The 19327-nt window shown below is 46.3% G+C and overlaps 1 protein-coding gene across 2 annotated transcripts in view; it reads right to left on the reverse strand.

The window, feature by feature from the left end:
- Window positions 1–10717, reverse strand: part of Dgkg (diacylglycerol kinase gamma) — a 193012-nt gene extending 182295 nt beyond the window's left edge. For both annotated transcript variants that reach the window (XM_051191208.1, XM_051191207.1), the window contains exon 1: window positions 10433–10717. The gene's annotated coding sequence lies outside the window, so the exon portion shown is untranslated. The remainder of the gene's footprint in view (window positions 1–10432) is intronic.
- Window positions 10718–19327: the final 8610 nt, after the last annotated feature.

Here is a 19327-nt window from a genome sequence, read left to right on the forward strand (position 1 = left end):
TTACAGTGCCACCACAGAACTCGTTCCTATCTGTGACTTGGTACCCACTGACCAGCCATCTCTACACTTCTCTCCATCCTGCCCTCTCTGGTGTCTGGTAGCCATAATTTTATTTTTTATTTTCAGTGTTTACATTCTCTGTGATCCAACTCAGGGCTTCACATATGCTAGGCAAATTCTGTACTATGACCACATCCCCAGGCTACTTGCTGCTTTTTTCCTTATTTTGAGACAAGGTTTTGATAAATTGTTCAGGCTGGCTGTGAGTCCAACTCTGTAGATTTAGACAAGCCTTTGATTCCATCCTCCTGCCTCAGCCTCCCAAGTAGCTGGTATTATAAACCTGTGAAACCAGGCTCCACTTCATTCTGTTATTGACTTCTATGAGACTAATTGCTTGAGGTTCCAAATGAGTGACAGACAGCACAAGGTATTCCATTCATATTATCACAATGGTAGAACTTACACCAAGGTTTTAGACAGATTATAACTAAATTGTTATGTAACTCCTTTATTAGGAATAAAGCTCATAATTGCATTGTTATGGGCATACTAGTAACACTTGTATTTTGTCTATGTTTGAGCTGTTCCATTATTCATTTATTGTGTACATTAGTGTTTGTGTGTGTGCATGTGCCCTTGTATATGCAGGGGGATGTGCACCTGTGTGCACATGTGTGTGGAGGTCAGAAGTCAACCTTAGGTTGTCTTCTTAGATGCCAACTATTTGCTTCTTGAGAAAGGGTTTGGAGCTTGTCAAGTAGGTCAGGCTTGATGGCTGGTGAGCCACAGGATTCTTCTGCCTGTCTTCACCCCTCAGACCTGGGATCACAGGGTCACATAATCAACTCTGTTGTCTGTTATTGTTCTTTACATGTGTCAGTATTACACACATGTGCATTTCTCTGTGTGGATGCACCTGCCCTATGTGTGTTTCTGTGCAGAGGCCTGAGGGCTAACTGCAGGCATCTTCCTGGATAATGCTCCCCACTGTATTTATCCAGGGCAGGTTCTTTTGCTGGACCTGGACCTCACTAGCTAGCTTTCCCCTGGGATCCCATTTCTGTTTCCCATGCTCTGGAATTACAGACAGTTGCCATGCCTGCCTGACTTTTGAGTGGGTTCTGGGGGGGGGTGCAAAACATAGATCCTCATCTTTGTAGGATAAGCAAACTTCATTCACAGAGCTAAGTCCCCAACCCCTGCCAGGCTTTTTGACATGGGTTCTGAGGATCAAACTTGTGCAATAAACTTTACTGACTGAGACACCTACTAAAGCCTAATTTATTATTAGTATTGGTTTTTTCAAGATATGGTTTCTCTATGTAGCCCTGGCTGTCCTGGAACTCACTCTGTAGACCAAGTTGGCTTTGAACTCACAGAGATCCGCCTGCCTCTGCCTTGGGAGTGCTGGGATTAAAGGTGTGAGCCATCACTGCCCAGATTATTTATTTTTAATTATTTCTTGAGGCGAGCCTTCATTTGCAGCCCAGGCTGGTGTCCATCCTTCCAGTGCCAAGAGCACAGGGTGCACACCACAGTGGCTTTGTGTCTTTCACAGAACATCTTTCCCAGTCTCAATTTTCCATCTCTTGATTGGCCAGACCATTTTGAGTAAACAACTTTGGTCACTACATAGTATTAGTGCTCCACTTTCTGAGCACCTTCTCTCCACCTGCTTACTGGCTTCGTCCACCAAAGTTCTAAACGCTACCTCAGGTTCCCTCTGATGGTTCATGGTATGGAGCTCCTGGTACTCGTCCATTGTCTCTTGAAAATCAAATGTTGCTTTTCTCATTTTGTATCAATATTTTCGATTTTTATAACAAATAACCTTCACTAGTATAAGCTTCATTTTCCCCAAACATGCCATGAACTGTTTTAACTAAAGAGGGGAAGGCTTTGGTCTACTTCTGCATCTTGCCTTCTGTTCCCTTTGCTGTGCTGACAATGTCTATATTGTGACTTTGAGGGGCCACTGCCACTCCCTATTTCCACTCTACCTATCCCATCCTCCAAGCATCTTGTGAGCATCGCGCTCAGTTTTAGTTTTCTGTGCTGTTCCCCACCCAGGCTTCCACAGTATGTGAATCTCAGCCAAAAGGCTGAGACCTGACCCCTGTATGACCTTCATTTGTTATTTCCATCGGTACCCCTCACCAACACCTCAAATTTAACATGCTGAACTTACCACCACATACATTCTGCTACCGTTCCCCAGTTCCCTTGTCCATGGGGCCGTTATCCTCCGGGGCACACAGACAGAAGCCTGGAGTGACTCTGCTCCGATCCTGCTGTCCCTGTACCCCACCCCTCCATGACAAGCTCATTCCCTTCATTCCTGCCACCTTATGCTCAGCCCTCATGTTATTCCATTGTCCCCTCAAAGCCCCCAGGGGAAACCCTGCTTTCCATCTTCTCTTCATGCCACACTGCAGCTCAAGGGATTGCTGCAACGTTGCAATGTGACCTATCATTCCCCAATTAAAACTTTCTCCTTGCCCCTCCCCACTGTACATAAAAAAAAAAAAAAACAACCCATACTCTTTAATGTGGCAGAGGAAACCTTCTGCAGTTCAGCCGCTCGCTCGCCTTCCTGCCTTACCTCTTTTCAGTCTCGGACACTGCTTTTGCTTCAGCAATTCTGAACTATATGCCGGCAGCAGAGGCTCTGAGCCTTTGCTTACACTGTTGCCTCTCATTCATTAAAAGCCATGGTTCAAACTCCCTCAGTCTACTAACTTCTCAGACTGTGGATTTGCCTTGGACTTTCGTCTGAGATTAGCACTGTCTCTTTCTGGCTCTGTTCCACACAATTAATGGAAAGCATTTGGCTTTCATCAGGAACCGGTCCTGGGGGGAACACACAGTGGGTGCTCAGTGCACATTTGGTCTCATGACTGAGTGTCTTCTCGGGAATGCACTTGATGTGACTTGCATGAGTTAGAGGTTTGGTGCAGCAAGGAATTTGGGCAGAGCAGGACTTTCTCAATGATAGGAACTCAGGGCTGTTGGCTTCCTAGTAATTAAGAAACACCACCTGGTGACCATTAGAAATCAGCTGGGCATGCTGGCACTAGAGAAAGAAACAGACTGCACCTCTACCAGTGATACCCTGGGGGACAGGTTCGTGAGCTCATGCTCACCCTTGCCGATGAAACTTTAGGTGGTGGTCTGGATAACAACACCTACCTTGGCTTTCACAGCATCTGGTCTCATAAAAGATGGACAGATTTTTTTCCCCAACTCAATTGATTAAAGGAAGGGCTATGGTGGCTGTTGTCCCAGAGCTGAGAGGTACAGAAGTGTAGTGGGCAATGAAAATACTCAGACCACTGAGGAGCAACGTGCTCTTCCAAGCCCTCGCTGCTTAGCACTCACACCTGATGGACCATGAAGAAAGTGAAAAGCCAGTTCCTGTGTAGACGACGACACCACTAGGCACTGACAGAGCCACCTCCACCACGCAGGCTACACAGAAAGGAGGGTAAGGCTCGAATGGCCTGCTTGGAGGGCAGATCTGGCTTCATCAGGTATTTGGTGGCCACTGAGTTTTCCTTTGTTACCCTCTTCTGGCCAACAGCTCACACCCTGCTTTCGTTGATCAAACTAGTGAGATGGGCTAGTGAGGTCCATGGTGCCTGCCTCACATGCCTGTGATTGGAAGCAGGAGAGATTATGGCTAGAAACACATTGCTGTTTTTCTAAATGTGCAAAGAATGCTTGAGGCCCGCCTGGGCTATATAGTCCTTGTGGGAGAAGAAAAGAAAGAAAGGAAGAAAGGAAGAGAAAAAGAAAATAAGAATTCTTAAGGTTTTCTTTTTCTTTTTTCTTTTCTGTCCTCCCCTTTCACACTTTGAGCAAGGAAAAGCATTTTTCATTTCCCCTGGGGTACTGATGACTTAGGAGGCTAATTCTTAAAGGGGAAATGGGCATTTTTAAAAACTTGAATAAAAACCTTCAGAAGAGAAGGTGAGAAGAAGGAATTCCACCCTGGAGAAGAACTAGTTAGAGCAGAGGGATGGCGGTTTCTCTCTGCTGTGACCTCCAGGCCAGGCTCATTCCATGTAGGTGGAGAATTCCACCTTTTTGATTTGTCTGATTATTTGCTGTTTTAGCATGGTGTGTCACTAAACACAGCCTTAACGTGTAATCCCCCTACTGCAGTCTGTCAAGCAGTTGGTATGTCAGTCAGGCAGGTGCCTCTGCTCTTGGCCTGGGATCCTCATAGAGATGATGATTTAGGACTAGACACTCTCTTGACTCCTTCTCTGATCTTACTTCTAGTCATACTAGGAACTTTAGATATGCCACACATTGATATGCCCTCTTTTTGTTTTTGTTTTTTTAAGACAGGGTTTCTCTGTGTGTAAGAGTCCTGGCTGTCTTGGAACTCACTTTGTAGAATAGGCTGGCCTTGGCCTTGAACTCACTGCAGCACAGCTAAAAGTTTCTGATTTTGAGGGGTTATTGCTAATTCCAGAAAGTGTTCTGAAATAGGCTTTGGGATGAGTTTTAGCACTGAAGTTGTGATCTTGATGAGGTAATGTAGTTTATACTAAAAGTATACTCTACAAAAGTAGTTTATACTAAATCAATGGCCTTGCTTCTTTGACAGGGGAACTGAACAGCAGAGGAAGGGAATGTATCAGGAAATCAGGACCATCCCAGGGTGTTTGAGGAGCTTTGGCTGACAGTCTTTTGGAAAAGATAGAAAGTAAGGGCTCAGTGACGGCACAGTAAGTTGAATGATTTTTCTAAAGACACTTTGTTCGATTATTGAATTCATGCCTAACTAGTCCTTGGAACATACAGAGAAGTGACCCAGGATCTTATAATGCTCATTGTTTGTGCCTTAACTTAGGTGACATAGTCATGAGCATCATCTTGGAATGGCTGGAACCTGCTGGAAGGGCAAGTCAACACTGCTCTTGGGAAATTCACAGAGGATAGTGGCTGGTTGGACTGCCTTGCCAGTGGACTCCTTTCTCTCTATCCAGTCAACCCAGAGGCAAGGGCTCCTCACACCCTGAACACACTTTTGCACTCTTGAATGCCATTTACATCTACAAATTCCCTTGAACACCTTCAAATTCACCCTTTTATCTGCTTCTGTAGGAAGCCAAGAGGGTGACAAGTCACACCACCATCACCATGTACATCAATGCTGAGGCAAAGCAGACAGCCTTTGAAACTTTGAAACCATCTGGATCTGTGTGGGAATGTTCAAATACAGGCAAAACTACTCAAAACATTCTAGATCCACCATCCTTGTCCAAGATACACCCTTACTAATAACAGACTTTAGTGACATGAACATTAGGGAAGAGTGTATGGTAGGGGCATGGCGTAGCAGTGCTTTTCCTCTGTTTTCTCTCATCTTCATTCCTCTGAGCCACACTGTGCAGAGGACATGGTAGGAAACAAAGCAGATGCGGGCACCCGTTCACACTCTAGGATGCTGACTCTTCACACTTAAGGAGGTTTTCTTTTTGTATATTCTCCAGTGCATCCACCAAAAGCTGCCTGTCCCACTGTAATTGTGTTTTATTCTGAAGATTTAAATAAGCCTGGGAAGAAGGGTATGTGAAAACAAACAACAGAACTCTAGGTAAGTCTCAGGCATATTTCTGAGACTGACTGGCCTGAGTAGGAGGAAGATCCCATGCAAAGGAAATGTGCACGAAGTGCCCAGAACAGTGCCCTGGACATTCTTATTTGTCTATTCCCATATTCAGTAGATGCGGTTGAATTGTCACCTGTGCATAAACTTCAGTTCTGGGAATGTATCAGAAATTTAGGTATGGCCCTGCCCTCAGTTAGCTTGCATGCTTGTGAGGACATAGGAAAGAAATGTTTTCACCATGGCAAGGTAAGTGTATGCTCTGGGCTGCTGAGACATCTCTCTTCCCCACAGGAGGGGAGAGATTTTCAGAAGGATCTGTCTGGACCCGAGCTGAGTCTTGCACACGTTTATTTTATAGTGAGACTCAATCATTGTTTATTCCACGTGTAACAAAATAGGTCTATGAAGCCAACTGCAGGTAGTAGAGGTAGGTACAAGGCAAACATGGCTCTAAAGGAAACCCATGACCAGGGCCAATTCGTTTTCTTTTAAAATTGCCTTTGTGTGGGGTAGTGGTGGTGATGTTGGTATCTGATTGGGTTTCTTCTTTGCTGGTCACACTTTCTTTGACCTGAGGATAGTTTTGTGATGAGTATCTCTTGGTGTGTGTGGTGCATAGGTGTGTATACATAGGTATGTGTATGCATTTGTGTGTGTACATGAATATGTGTGTGTTTGCATAAGTGTGTGTGTGTGTGTGTGTGTGTGGTTGGAAGTCTCTTTTCTTCAAACTTCCCTCACCTTATAGTTTGAGTCTTGGTTTTTCACTGAACCCAGAGCTCACTGATGTAGCCAGACTGGCTGACCACTCAGCCCCAGGGACCCTCCTCTATCCATCTCCCTGGCACTGGGATTATAGGCACATACTACATGCCTCTCTCTTTTTTATGTTAGTGGTGTGATCTAAACTTGGTCTCCATTATTACATGGGCACAGCAGGTGCTTTACTGCTGAGCCATCTCAACGGACCATAACCTCTTAAAAACTGGCTTATCTGGAGTTATCTTGATTAGATTTTTTTTCTGGGCTGTGTTGCTGTTATTTGATTAGATGAACTCTGCTACTTATAAGTAATGATTGTTTTGCTATGGGATTCTGATACTTCATGTAAACAAATAGCTCTGTGAATCTGGCCAGAATATGAAGAAGCTATGAGTAATGGAAACCTATTGAGCCTGGCTATGTGGCTATGTTTATAAGGGTGAAGATTACCATAATCACTGTGTGAAGATGTGGGACATTATATACATTTATATATTTTATACAATAGTTTGATTTGCTCCAAGTAAGTATGTGATGCCCAGCCAAAGAATTGTGTAGCCCACAGTTACTAAAGCTAGGTACAGTTTCAAAGCTAAGCATTTTTGTAGAGGCCTGTAATCCCATCACTCCCGAAGTCAAGGCAGAAGGGAATTTGAGGCTAGCTTGGTCTACATTAGTGAAACTTTGTTTCAGAAAACAACAGCAGAAAGAATAGCCTTATATGAAGCAGTTTCCACATCCATATTTGAGTGGATAAATTAGATGGCATGTGTGATGTCTCCCATCAGGCTGTGAATGCTCTTGCATGTGGCTTTGTCTTGTGAAACTCTGAACAGTTCTTGAGTAGCTAAAGGGTATCTACTTAGACTGTGGTAGAGCTGCCTCTAGGGAAATGGAAGTTGGTGAAGATTTTTTGTACCTATAAGGAGCAGTGGCTTCTTGTGTACCTTTAAGGAACCTCCAAATAGTCTTGCCCTTTGGCTTGGTAATTCTCCTTCTGGGAATCTGCCCGGAAGAAGGAACTGGAAATGTGCATGGTAAAGGTTTCGCCAAGACTTATTTGTAGTTGCTGAGGAGAGCACACGAGTTAAATGGCTAACAGTATAATAATACACAGCTGGGAAATGATGTTGGCGAGGGATGCTCACTACAAGACCAATTAAGGAAAAACAAAACAAGAATCGAGAGGAGCGATAGGACCTCACATCATAGTCAGTGAGCTTGGGTTTGCACTGGGCTCTGCCACTAGAGCCTGTCACCTGTACACTATGCCATCCTAGAAAAATGGGGTTGATAATAATAACACCTATCTCAGAGGGACTTCCTAGGACTAAATGACATAATGATTAACACCATGCAAAGTACATTTATTAGGTTACCTACAAATGCTAGCCCTCTATGGAGTGTATGATTTCCAGGCACAAAAATAGACAGAAGAGAAATATGTCAATGTATTTAAAAATGTGGGATCTTGGTGGTAGGAAACATGGGCAATAATTTTTTACTTTCAACTTCCCAAATTTTCTGCAATGAGCAGGAACTATTGTTATATTAAGAGTATATCATAATGCTGCACACACACAAACACACACACACACTAAAAAAAAAAAAACAACAACAACATTACCCACAATGAAACAGCACTTCCTCCTTCAGGGGAGGAGCTGGAACCAGCCTTGGCAGACACTCACACAGAGTCTCATATGTGCTGGACCCCTAGGAGGCCAGGTCAGGGCTGGAGGAGCCTTTCAGCTGTTGGTGTTGTGTGGGGAGGTGGGTGGGCAGCGGAGAAGCTGGGATAGATGATCATAGGAATTTCTTCCAGTTCCCAGACTCTACAGTGCAAGCTGCTTATATTTTGATTGATCTAAACAAATGACTAAGTTAAAAAGAAAAAAAAAAAAAGAAAAAGAAGGTGAAGGGGGGCTAGGGAGGTGGCATATGGGTAAAATGATCGCTGCAGAAGTGTTGAGATCTGAATTCCCATCCGTGTACACCCATGTACATAGCTGGGCAAGGCCTCTATGTAGTCCAACACCTAGAACACAGAGATGGGAAGGTTCTCAAGCTTGATGGCCAGTCCAGTTGAATCAGTGAGACCTGTGTTTAATGAGACCCCATCTCCAAAACAAGGTGGGAAGTGATAGAGGATCACACACACACACACACACACACACACACACACACACACACACCCCCCACACACACGACATACACAGAGACATGCACACACACACACACACACACACCACACACTTACATGTATACATACATGGGGGGGACATATAAACACAGAAAGACATGAAACATGTACACAACAGAGAGATATGGGGCATATATACCCAGACATGGAATATGTACATACACAGACATGGGACATGCATACACACAGGGCATATACACAAAGAGACATGAGACATGTGCATGCACATGGGAGGACATAGACCATATGGGAAGATATAGACACACACACACATATAAAGTGGGAAGCATTCTTCTATTTCCTTCCCATCCCCAGACCTCTCTCACAAACAATAACACTTAGAATGCTTAAGTTAAATGTTAAAGGGACAGTTCGTGCGTGCATGTGTGTGGTGGGGGCGCTTAGATGAGAAACACCACAGGAAATTAGCTTAGTTACAGCTGTTTTATTTAATGAGTATAACTTATATTCAAATTGGAATTTCTGTCAAATACATCCCTTTAAACAAGAAGTACCTTCCCATGGTTGGGGACACCCCTAGACTGAGAAGGGTATAATTATAAAGGGTGTGTGTGTGTGCTTTTGATTCCTGATGTTAGCACTGAGAACCAACATCCTTCAGCCCTTCATTGACCCTATTCTCCAGCAAGTGGCTCCCGGAGTTGCATTGTATAAATACTGAATCCCAGGCACAAAGCTATCAAAGTCTAGTGTCTAGCTACTGCTCCTCATTATGTTTGGAGGTGACTGTGTACACCTACAGACCTATGATGGGTCCCTCAAGGCCCTGATTTGAAAACATGACAAACAGCTCTCCTCCCCATAGGGAGGTCATTGTATGCTAATGAGGCACAGGCAGTTAACATAGCAGCCTGGACAAGTAAGCCTGAGGGTTCACACAGCACTCCAAAACGCCACTGTGGTTCTTTCACAAGTCACCTCGTCCCTGAGCAGACCATCCTGACATCCCCCTCCCTGAGACTGAGATCTCTCTGCTACCCTGAAGTGCACAGCAGGACTGATCATGCATCTGATTCTCCCCTGTTCCCTGCAACTGTGGCAGGGATGGAGGCGGACCCTCAGAATCACATATAGGGCTTTTAAAGAAGTTCACAGCCCCCTCCTCAAATTCTAATCCATTAGTCCCAAGAAAAGGGACATCAGAAGATACAGGGTGAAGCGGTCAGATGCAGTTTTTTAACTCCCTACAGCCCCACAGGTGATTCTGGATGCACACCCTATTTAAGATACAAACACACAGACAGGTCTTGTGACTCAAAAGAAACAGGTCAGCTTTAGGTTTCCACTGATGCTCCTCCCTTTATTTGCCAAGGTGTCTGTATTCTTTTCGTCTTATCTCTAAGCCCCCCACCCCCACCCCCCACCCAGAGGCTTTGAACTTGGAGTGTCCAAAAGTCTCAGAACCCCGCGGGACTGTCAGACTCTCTGGCCACCAGGCAACAGAAAGACATCCCCTGCTCCCCATAGCCCTCTGGCTCCCGGTGCTGCGATTTGGATACCGTGGAGCCAACGTTAAGAAGGAAGAAGACATTTGACCAGTTGCTTCAGCAAACTGCCTAAAGCAAGACCGCCTGCCGTCCACACACCTTTGCGTCCCAACCGATCGCACAGGGAGGGGGCCCCACCCTGCACAATCCACTGGCGCATCCCCTCTGGCCCGGGATTGTGGCAGGTGGCGCCGTCAGGATGGGCACAGGGGCCTCGTCTGCATCTCCTTTCCCAGGCGCGGGACCCGCTCTCGCTTTGCCCAGGTTTTCCAAGTTACTGCCGCGTCCCTCCCCCGCAACCCCCAACTGGTGACCCCTGGTTCGTGGTCTTACCTCACCATGCAACACTTGGTTGCGCGCTTGCCGGGGGCGCTCCCTCCTAGACGCTTATTCCCTTACTTGGGAGGAAAGAGGAACCGAGAGACATAAGGGGACCGAAGCGGGCTCCAGGGCGTCCTCCTCCCAGTGCAGCCCTCTCTGGGGCGGGGACATCAGGCGGCTTCCAGGGTTGGCGGCCCCTCGGGTCTTCCGCCTCCGCTAGGGGCTAGGCTGCTGGAAGGGCAGGCTGCCTTTGCTGCCCGCTACGGCACTGCGGCTCTGCACCCTGTCCCTCGCAGCATCGCTAGTCCAGCTGCCACTCTCGCTGCGGAGCCCTGCCCCCAGGGCGCAGAGCCCGCCCCCACCACACACCCGCGCGCGCAGACACACGCGTCCCCCACAAACACACGGGTTCACACACATAAACACGTGCACACACCCACGCACACCCACTGATGCTGATCGTTCGGTGGGAGCCTGTGTGTGCATGATCAGGTTACTCCTGACTGGCCGGGGTCAGCAGGATGTATGCAGTGCTGGAGGCTGAAAAACCAGCTGACTTCGAGGTAGAGGACAGTTACCTGAAAAAAAAAATACAATATCCACTGGCTGTTTGTTTACCTTAACCTAGAAACCTAGGGGTCTGGGCTGCCTACATACTCCAAGCAAAGCAGACAATAAAATAAAATAAAATAAACACAAAAATAAATCAACAAGTTCTCTGTTTTCTAGGAACTTGGTGTCTCTGATGTCCTTTATCATCTGTCCTGTCCAGGAGGGCATTTCTGACAATCCTGACCCTGGGGGCAGTAGATTGCTGATCATTTCTCCTCTGCAGGTATAAATGGTTGGAATCAATGCAGCTTGCTAGAAATGGGCTTTGATGGATGCATGGGGTCTCAGGGCTGAGAACCGTGACATTCATCCTTTGCCTTTGTGTGACCTTGGACTGTCTTTCAACAGGACAAATGGAGCATCGCAAAACAAAAACGAAAACAAAACACACACACACACACACACACACAAGAAAAAAGAGAAAAAGAAAAATGTAAAAGTAGAAAAATACAGAAAATGACCAGGGACTGAGGGTAAGGAAGAGAAGGCGGCAGCAGCCTACGCACAGGGACTTGTGGGACTGTCTCTTTCCATGACGTGGGTGTCTGCGTGGGGGTGGCGGCGGTGGTGATGTTATTTCAGGCATGTCACATCAGCAGAATGACTTCTGTCCATTTCACACCACATTTAGAGTCACCAGGAGTTTAGTTTCATCTGTAAAATATGTGGAGTTTACCAGTTTCCACAGCCAAGATTCTTTTCTGCCAGTGGGCAGTGAAGGTCCCTGTGTAGAGCTGTAGCCAAGAAAAGCTTTCTGCGGAGGGCTGAGGTGCTGGGGCCCTGGGTGTTCAGGCATCTGGGGGAGGAAGCTGCAAGCGTGACTGTTGAGAAGCACGGAAGGACCCTGGTGGTTAAGTCACACCGGGCCACCAACAGACAGGGTGGTGAAACCAAGAAGGAACGGGAGGCCCAGGGAGCTCTCTTCACTTCCTTCCCCAGGTGATGAGAGCAGAGCTAATGCTGGAACCCTGTGCTCATGCTTCATCCTGTTATCCACTATCCAGGCTTCATCCCAGGTACCCTGGGTAGCCTCTCAGAGCTGCTTTCAGCTAGGGTGACACGTGTGTGGTGTGAGGGTGTTCTGTGACACACATGTGAAAGTTCTTCCTTCATCTTTTCTTGTCTCCTGCCACTTAGTGACTTGTTCATCTCATGGATATTTATTAGTTTCTGCTGTGTCTTTGGACACTTCTCACTGACTCCAGTCACCGGCCTTTACCTGGGAGAAAGAAGAATGTAAAGACAGAAAGGGCTTAGAATTATTTCTGTTCTGTCCTTTTGAGAGGCAGACTCTGAGCACAAGCTTGCTGTATACATCCTCACTGAGCACAGGCTTGCTGTATACATCCTCACTGAGCACAGGCTTGCTATATATATCCTCACTGAGCACAGGCTTGCTGTATACATCTTCATTGTGCTGCACTGGGTGATTGTGGAAGAAACAACTCTTACCTTCTAAACTGCATCCTTGAGGAGGCAAACACCTGTTGCATGTGTGTCACAAGAAAAACATTTGGTTCAACCTAGTCTGAGCTCATTCTAGAGAAGGCTGACTTAAGGAGAGCCTGGATGGGAAGTGCATGATTACAGGCAGAAGTTGGGACCACATGGAGTTGTTTTCTCTTTTATAATACAGATATAATAAGCTTGATATGACAAATGGGGAAGGCAGGCAGAGATAGGATATGGCGATCTAAGCTGGCAAGCTGGGGAAGTTATTATATAATAATAAAATCTCTGGAAAGGATGCCAAACAAGAATTCAGATAAAAAAATGCTCATAAAGATTGGTAAATATGAAGGTGCTTGCTCTTACAAAGTAAATCATTTATGAAGTCAAAATTGTTCATCAATGTGTTTGAAAATAGATTTGGGAGGGTGCTTTAGGGTGGTGTTGAGTTAAGCATCCAGGTAGATACAGGGTAAGTACATGAAACCTTTTCAGCAGGAGGCTAAGAGATGACTGTGAGTTCCATTCTGGTAGCATTCAGGAAAATATCAGAGCAGTATGGCATCTAGATGGGGTGACAGAAGCAACAAAAAGAAATAGCTAGTCTGATTAGAAAAGCATGAGGAGGCAGGGCTGAGGACAGCATTGGAAAGGGTGGTAGGTGTTTGCTCAAAGACCAGGAGGAAATGGGCATACCATGCTTAGAGAAAGCCAAAGTCAAGAATTATGACAATTTGTATTCTGGGCCTTCCCAGCAAGAGAGTGAGATTGAGAAGAGAGGGCTGAAGAGAGCCTTGAAACACCCTGTTTGGAGTAGAGACGCAATGAGGTCTTGTGTGTGTGTGTGTGTGTGTGTGTGTGTGTGTGTGTGTGTGTGTGTGTCTGGTGTGTGTGTGTATATGTGTGGTACTGTGTGTGTATGTGGTGTGTGTATGTATGTGTATGTATGTGTATGTTGTGTGTATATATGTATGTGTATGTGTGAGGTATGTTTGTGATATCTGTGAGGTATGTGTGTGTGCGTGTGTGTGTGTGTACGTGTGTGTGTATGTGTGTGTTCCTTTTCTTCCCTACAGACAAGAGGGAAGCAAGCTGTCTGATGCCAGCTTCCCTAGGCGTTTCCCATTGGAGTGGAGCATTGAGGAGGGACACGGAGAGAATAATCTCTTGCAAGAAGCCATAGCCCAGGTGCTACAAGCGTCTCACTCCAGCCCAGGAGATGGAGCCCAGCCCATGCTTCTTTTGCCTGGCTATGACCCTGTCTGTCTGAAAGGGAGGGACACCCTTTCTCCAATTGGCACAAAAGCCTGACTGCTAAGCACTCTATTTGCAGATGTTATAGCCATAGTTGAAATAGTAAGGGTTTACAGAGCTATGCAGAGACCAGGTGAGCTGGAGGAGTCTGCATCACCACTGTTTCTCATTAGAGCATTTGTAACCCGTGTCAGCTGTAAACAAACAATAGAAATGGTTAAGAAGCAAGAAAAGAAACCAAGAAGGAAACAACACACTGTAGAGAGAGGGGCCCTTAGTGTGAGAGGAAGAGCAGGCTTGAAGAGACCAGATGTGCTTCCTGGAGGGGGATGGCAGGGTTCAGGAATGGAGCCTATATTCATTTTCAGCTAGAGAAGAGGCTGTGAGTTGGAGACAGTGGCAGGGAATCTGGGGCCCTCTGTGTGCAGGTTTCCAGGCCCAGTAGCTTCCCTAGTGCCTCTCCCAGTCCCAGTCCCAGTCCCAGAGCGCTCCGATGAGTCACCCTTATTTCTGAGAGAGGGCAGTTTGGGGTGTTTAACTGGCTCAACACACTGCATTCCCTGAGCCTCCAAGTTGGCAGCTCGCACTCACCATGTTGCTTTGGGAACACATCATCCCGAGCCAACAGCTGATGCCTGATCACCATCGCCACAGCAAAGCGAGGGCTGAGTCAGCCACCTGTGTCTGGAAATTTTTAGGTTCAACTGTCTCTGAGAAGCAGGGTGACATTTGGCTCTCTGAGTGCACCAAGAACAAACTACTAAGCACGAGGTAGTTAGTGGTTGTGGATACGACGACCAGGGTTCAGGGGTCTTGAGTTTCCTTCTTCATATACCGAAAAACCTGAGCATTACAGCACATTTTCAAGCTCACTTTAGAATTTGCAACCAACAGAATCTTTCTGTTTTCTCAATGTCAGGCAGGAGCTGGCTTTGTCCAGTCCTAACCTTGCTATGAAGGCAGGACTGCATCCAGCTGGTGAGCCTCTGGGATGGAGATAGAATCATCCCAATTTTGTAATGAATGGGACTTGTGTATCCAGTCTTGAGACTATAGGCATGCCATCCTCTCTGTGGCCTGTGGGGCTTTGTTCCACAAGTAAAATAAAGAGGTTGGAAGTGGTCTCTATCACCATTCCTGGCTTTTGTACTCTGATAAAATGCTATCACTGAGCAACTGATTGCTTGGGTGGGGCCCTCCAACACAGCAACCTGGGGAAATCCTCACAATAGCACAGATAAGCTTTGATGGGGGGAAAAAGGACAGAAAATGAAGCCAAAGACTCAAGACTGAGCAATGTGTAATAGGAAGAGTAACAGATAAACTCAGGGGGCTGAAAGAGTTAGTCAGGCCATGTGGACCCACTTTCTCCTCTAAAGCAGCTAAATGAAGGAGCACACATACAGCTTTTCACCCACCTTACTTTGTGGTTGCTTGAGGCAGGGTCTTGCTCGTAGCTCGAGCTGACCAAATACCCAGTCTGCCTGCCTCGACTTCCAAATGCGAGGAGTACAGGTGTCTCTCACCATGCTCGCTTGAGGCCTTGTCAGTTTTTGAAGCGCTGTGTAAAAGTGTGGTCAAAGATGAAAGAGAGTATCTTCCCCAACAGCTGGGAAGGAAGCAATGTTGAATTGTTATAATACTCACTCGTTTGCCTGCTTCCAATGGAGCATCAACACCCCTCTGTCCTGGAGCTCTGTTTCTGTGCTCCCAACAATAGTAACTCAAGAAACACTCCCCCCTTTTTTTCTCTTTTATTTTGAAAAGTAATATTTTTAACTTGAAAAGTTATTAAAGGTGCTGGCCCAAGGTCAGGACTGACTACAAATATTGTCCCTTACCTGGAACTCTGCAATGCCCCTGAAGTTGCCCACAGCGGATGTCTTGCGGAAGTGATGGGGACACTTAGCCACCTGAGATCCCATTTTGTTTAAGGTCTGCTGGGAGATAGATGGTGCCAAGAAGGGAAGAGAGGTGTGAGAGGGGCATGTGAAAAAGGAAGAGAGAGCTTTCACCTCCCTGTGTATTTTGGGCAGTGGACTCTAATCACCCAGCTTTCATGGGCTTGTAAAGAGGCTAATTTTGGTTCACTGTGTGACTTTGGGTCTGTGTTCTTCACTGCCTGGTCAGGAGATGCTGCTGTTGAATTCCTCAGTGTAGCTCTATGGGGGAAACTTTTCATGTGGATTACCGGGAAGCTCCCCAGGGAAGGAATAGGTTCTAATTCCAGAAATGACCATAAACCCCAAGCCTGCCCAGCTGCAGAGCTTTTGAGAGGACTAGTACATTTTTAGAATTACTAGCTACTGCTTTACTTCTTGTGAACTGATTTGGGGGTGGGGAACAAAATGTCACAGAAAGCAAGAACTCAAGTGTCCACTCCCTCATCCACTTTTCCATTTGCTCCTGCCACTATTGTGCTAGAGGAGTGTCCTTTGCTGTGATGAAACACCATGACCAAGAGCAGCTAGGGGAGGAGGGAGTTTATCTCAGCTTTAACTCCTAGGCCACATTCCATCAGTAAGGGAAGTCAGGGCAGGAACCTGGAGGCAGGAGCTGATGCAGAGGCCATGGAGGAATGCCGCTTACTGCCTTGCTCTCCATGGCATGCTCGGCTTTTCTGTTTTATACAACCCAGGTCTAACTGTCCTGGGGTGGCAGCACTCATATGGAACTGAGCCCTTCCATATCAACCATTATTCAAGAAAATTCCCCCATGCTCTTGCCTACAGCAACTTGACTTTGCAATTGTGGTTCCTTTCCCCCAGGTAACTATAGCTTGTGTCAAGTTGACAAGAACCAACCAGGATAACTGCTTTTGAAAATATGCCATTTGCTCAAAAGTCCTCAAAGAAATAGGTGCCATTCCACTTGGACATGGGCACAGGGGTAGAGGAGCTGTCTGAGCAGTCTAACACAGTGTTAGTCACATGGCAGCCTGGCAAATGGCATTGCTGTGGTCACCACTTTACAACAAAGCCAGTGTTCCCTGAATGGTATTCAGGGTCATACATGAGGTAATCTTAGCTTACCTATCCACTCAAGCTATAGCTTTATCTTGTAAACACTCTTCACCCACCCCCTCCCCATCTCCTACATAGGTGGTACTGGTGTTTGGAATTGAAGATGTGCTTCCCCCAACCACCGGCCCCTCCTCTGAAGTTCTTCCTAAAGCCCTGCCTCCTAAATGAACACAGTGGGGAGCAATCATCCTCTCCCCCATGCTCTTACTAAAGGCTGCTCGTAATTCATTGTAAAGTTTACAGGTTGCCTTGCATTATGGTTTACCCAGGAGTGCCTCATATCTGCTGCCATGTCTCATCTGAGGAACAGCTATCTCATCTTCCTTAGAAGTGCTGCACATAGTAGAGTTTAGGTGGCCTTTTCTGTCCCATCAGCCAGCTCCCAAATAACCATATGGAGATTTCTTATTAACCATGAAATCTTGGCCAGTAGCTTAGGTTTGTTTCTAGATATCTCTTATAGCTTAGACTAACCCATTTCTATCAACCTACTTTCTACCTTGTGGATTTATTACCTTTACTCAGTCCACATTGCTTTCCTGCTTCCTCCATGTCTGGCTAGCAACTCTGCTTTCTTCTTCCTAGTGTTCTCTCTGCCCTGAAAATCCTGCCTAGCTATTGGTTGCTTAGCTTTTTATTAAACCAATCAAAACATGCCTTGGCAAAGACACATCTTCACAGTGTACAAAAAAGATTATTCCGCAACAGTAGAGTGTCAAGAATATCAACATAGAACATTGGCCTTAAGTTTCTGGAACTGGAAGAGCAAATGGACATCTGTCACTAGGCTCCTGCTGCATGACAAACACCTGTTCTCTGCATGTAACTGTCCCAAGGGCTTTTGTTTGCAGGCATTGATGGCTTAGGATGTCCCAACCTAACAGCCTGCTGAGTGGAGGATTTCCCACTTTCCCTGAAGGTTTCTCCCGCCGTAATTTTTCTTCGACAGAACTTGTGAACAGATTTTTCTATATTATAGAAAACTGGCTTATAATTGCCTGGCTGTATCCTTATGATTTTGTCTTATGATTTTAGTATAGGTGTAGAGCAGTACTATACTAAAATAAATGACTATTTATTCTCTCTCTCTCTCTCTCTCTCTCTCTCTCTCTCTCTCTCCAAATACATTACTGCAGCAATGCCGCTCTCCTGAGCATGGACCTACAGCAAGCACTGGCAGGGAAGTGTGACTAAGGAAAGAAGACTCAGGGAAGAGGCCATTTTCCAGCTCTACCCCAGGCTACTCTGCGGTTAAATGAATGGCAGAGTCTCTTTCATCCCTGGCAGGCGCTCTTCATCTAACTCCCTGTCCTGCAGTCATCCTGGGAAGGGGTAGGGGGTTGCTTGCCTTCTTCTGTTACTCAAGAAAGTCCATCTGAACAAGATGGACAAAAGAAGCCTCAGAGAGACTGAGTGGTGTGGCCACCTCTTCCCCGGATAAGCTGCTCTCATCGATTTGACTCACATGCCCCCCCCCCAAAACTCTGATTCTACCTGACTCCTGGAAAGACCAGAAATTTGCCTTTTGAACAAGACTGAAGGGTGGCTCTTGCTCCTCGAAGTCAGGGCATCCCCTTAACTGCATCCCGTATTGCCCCTCAAGTGCTTTCAGTGTTGCTCCTGTATCAGAGGCTACTGTGGAGCTTGATGTGCTCTGTGCACCAATTTTGTGACATTCTGAGGAAAGCAGTTTTCTAGTTTCCTCCTGCTGTCCTCTGCACACATCCCAGGTTAGAGCTATGCCACCAGTCACCCTTCTGATGGTAGCTTACGAGAAAGTGTGTCTGAATTTCAAACTATTTCATAAATAGACTTACAGAACACAGCGTGTTCCTAAGCAGGGAACTGTCTGTGTTTCAAAGCTTTTGTAGTGATTTGTCTCTGAGAAATAGGCTTTTATAATTGGCCCAAGAAGGATGTGAACTGGGGACTCTGTGCCTCTCCAAGCTTGCCCTCTCACAGATAGTTGGCGGGTTTCACAGATGCATGTCTGTGGATTGTTTCCAGGAGATTAGCCAGTTTGGAGCATTGCAGTCAGAGGTGTGGGAAGCGGGCCTTTTCATTTCCAAGGGTTCTTCTGTAACACAGTTCTGGGCTCCACCATATGCCAGGTGTTCAGCACTGTGGGGGCAGTGATGGTGGGAAATGTGCTGTGGGGTACAGTCTGAAGGGGAGAAAGTTGAGCAGGAGAGGGAAATCTTAGCACCCTGGGCAAAGCCACAGGATGGTGCCTTCTTTTGCTTTATATGACCTCAACCTCCGCTGGGCCAAAGACACAAAGCATCCACATAGTTCTTTAGTGGCAATTGCTGACAGTTCTTTTCCCAGGCCGAAGTGTGAGCAAAGCTGGTAGCCAGGGGAACAGACACAAGACAGTAATGAAAAGATGGAGGCAGAGAACATTCTGCCTTCTGTCTACCTGTAGAAACCGGAAGTGCCATTATGATCTTCACACAGACCCAAAGCTTGCGCCCATGCCATGTCTTTATGTTGGTTCAGCTTTTATACACTGGCAATCCCAAGAACTGAGCATATCTCTTCCTTCTGACATGTTTCAGTAGAAGCCTAA

The sequence above is a fragment of the Phodopus roborovskii genome, unplaced genomic scaffold (genome assembly GCF_943737965.1).
Source record: "Phodopus roborovskii unplaced genomic scaffold, PHOROB, whole genome shotgun sequence".
Classification (NCBI taxonomy): domain Eukaryota; kingdom Metazoa; phylum Chordata; class Mammalia; order Rodentia; family Cricetidae; genus Phodopus; species Phodopus roborovskii.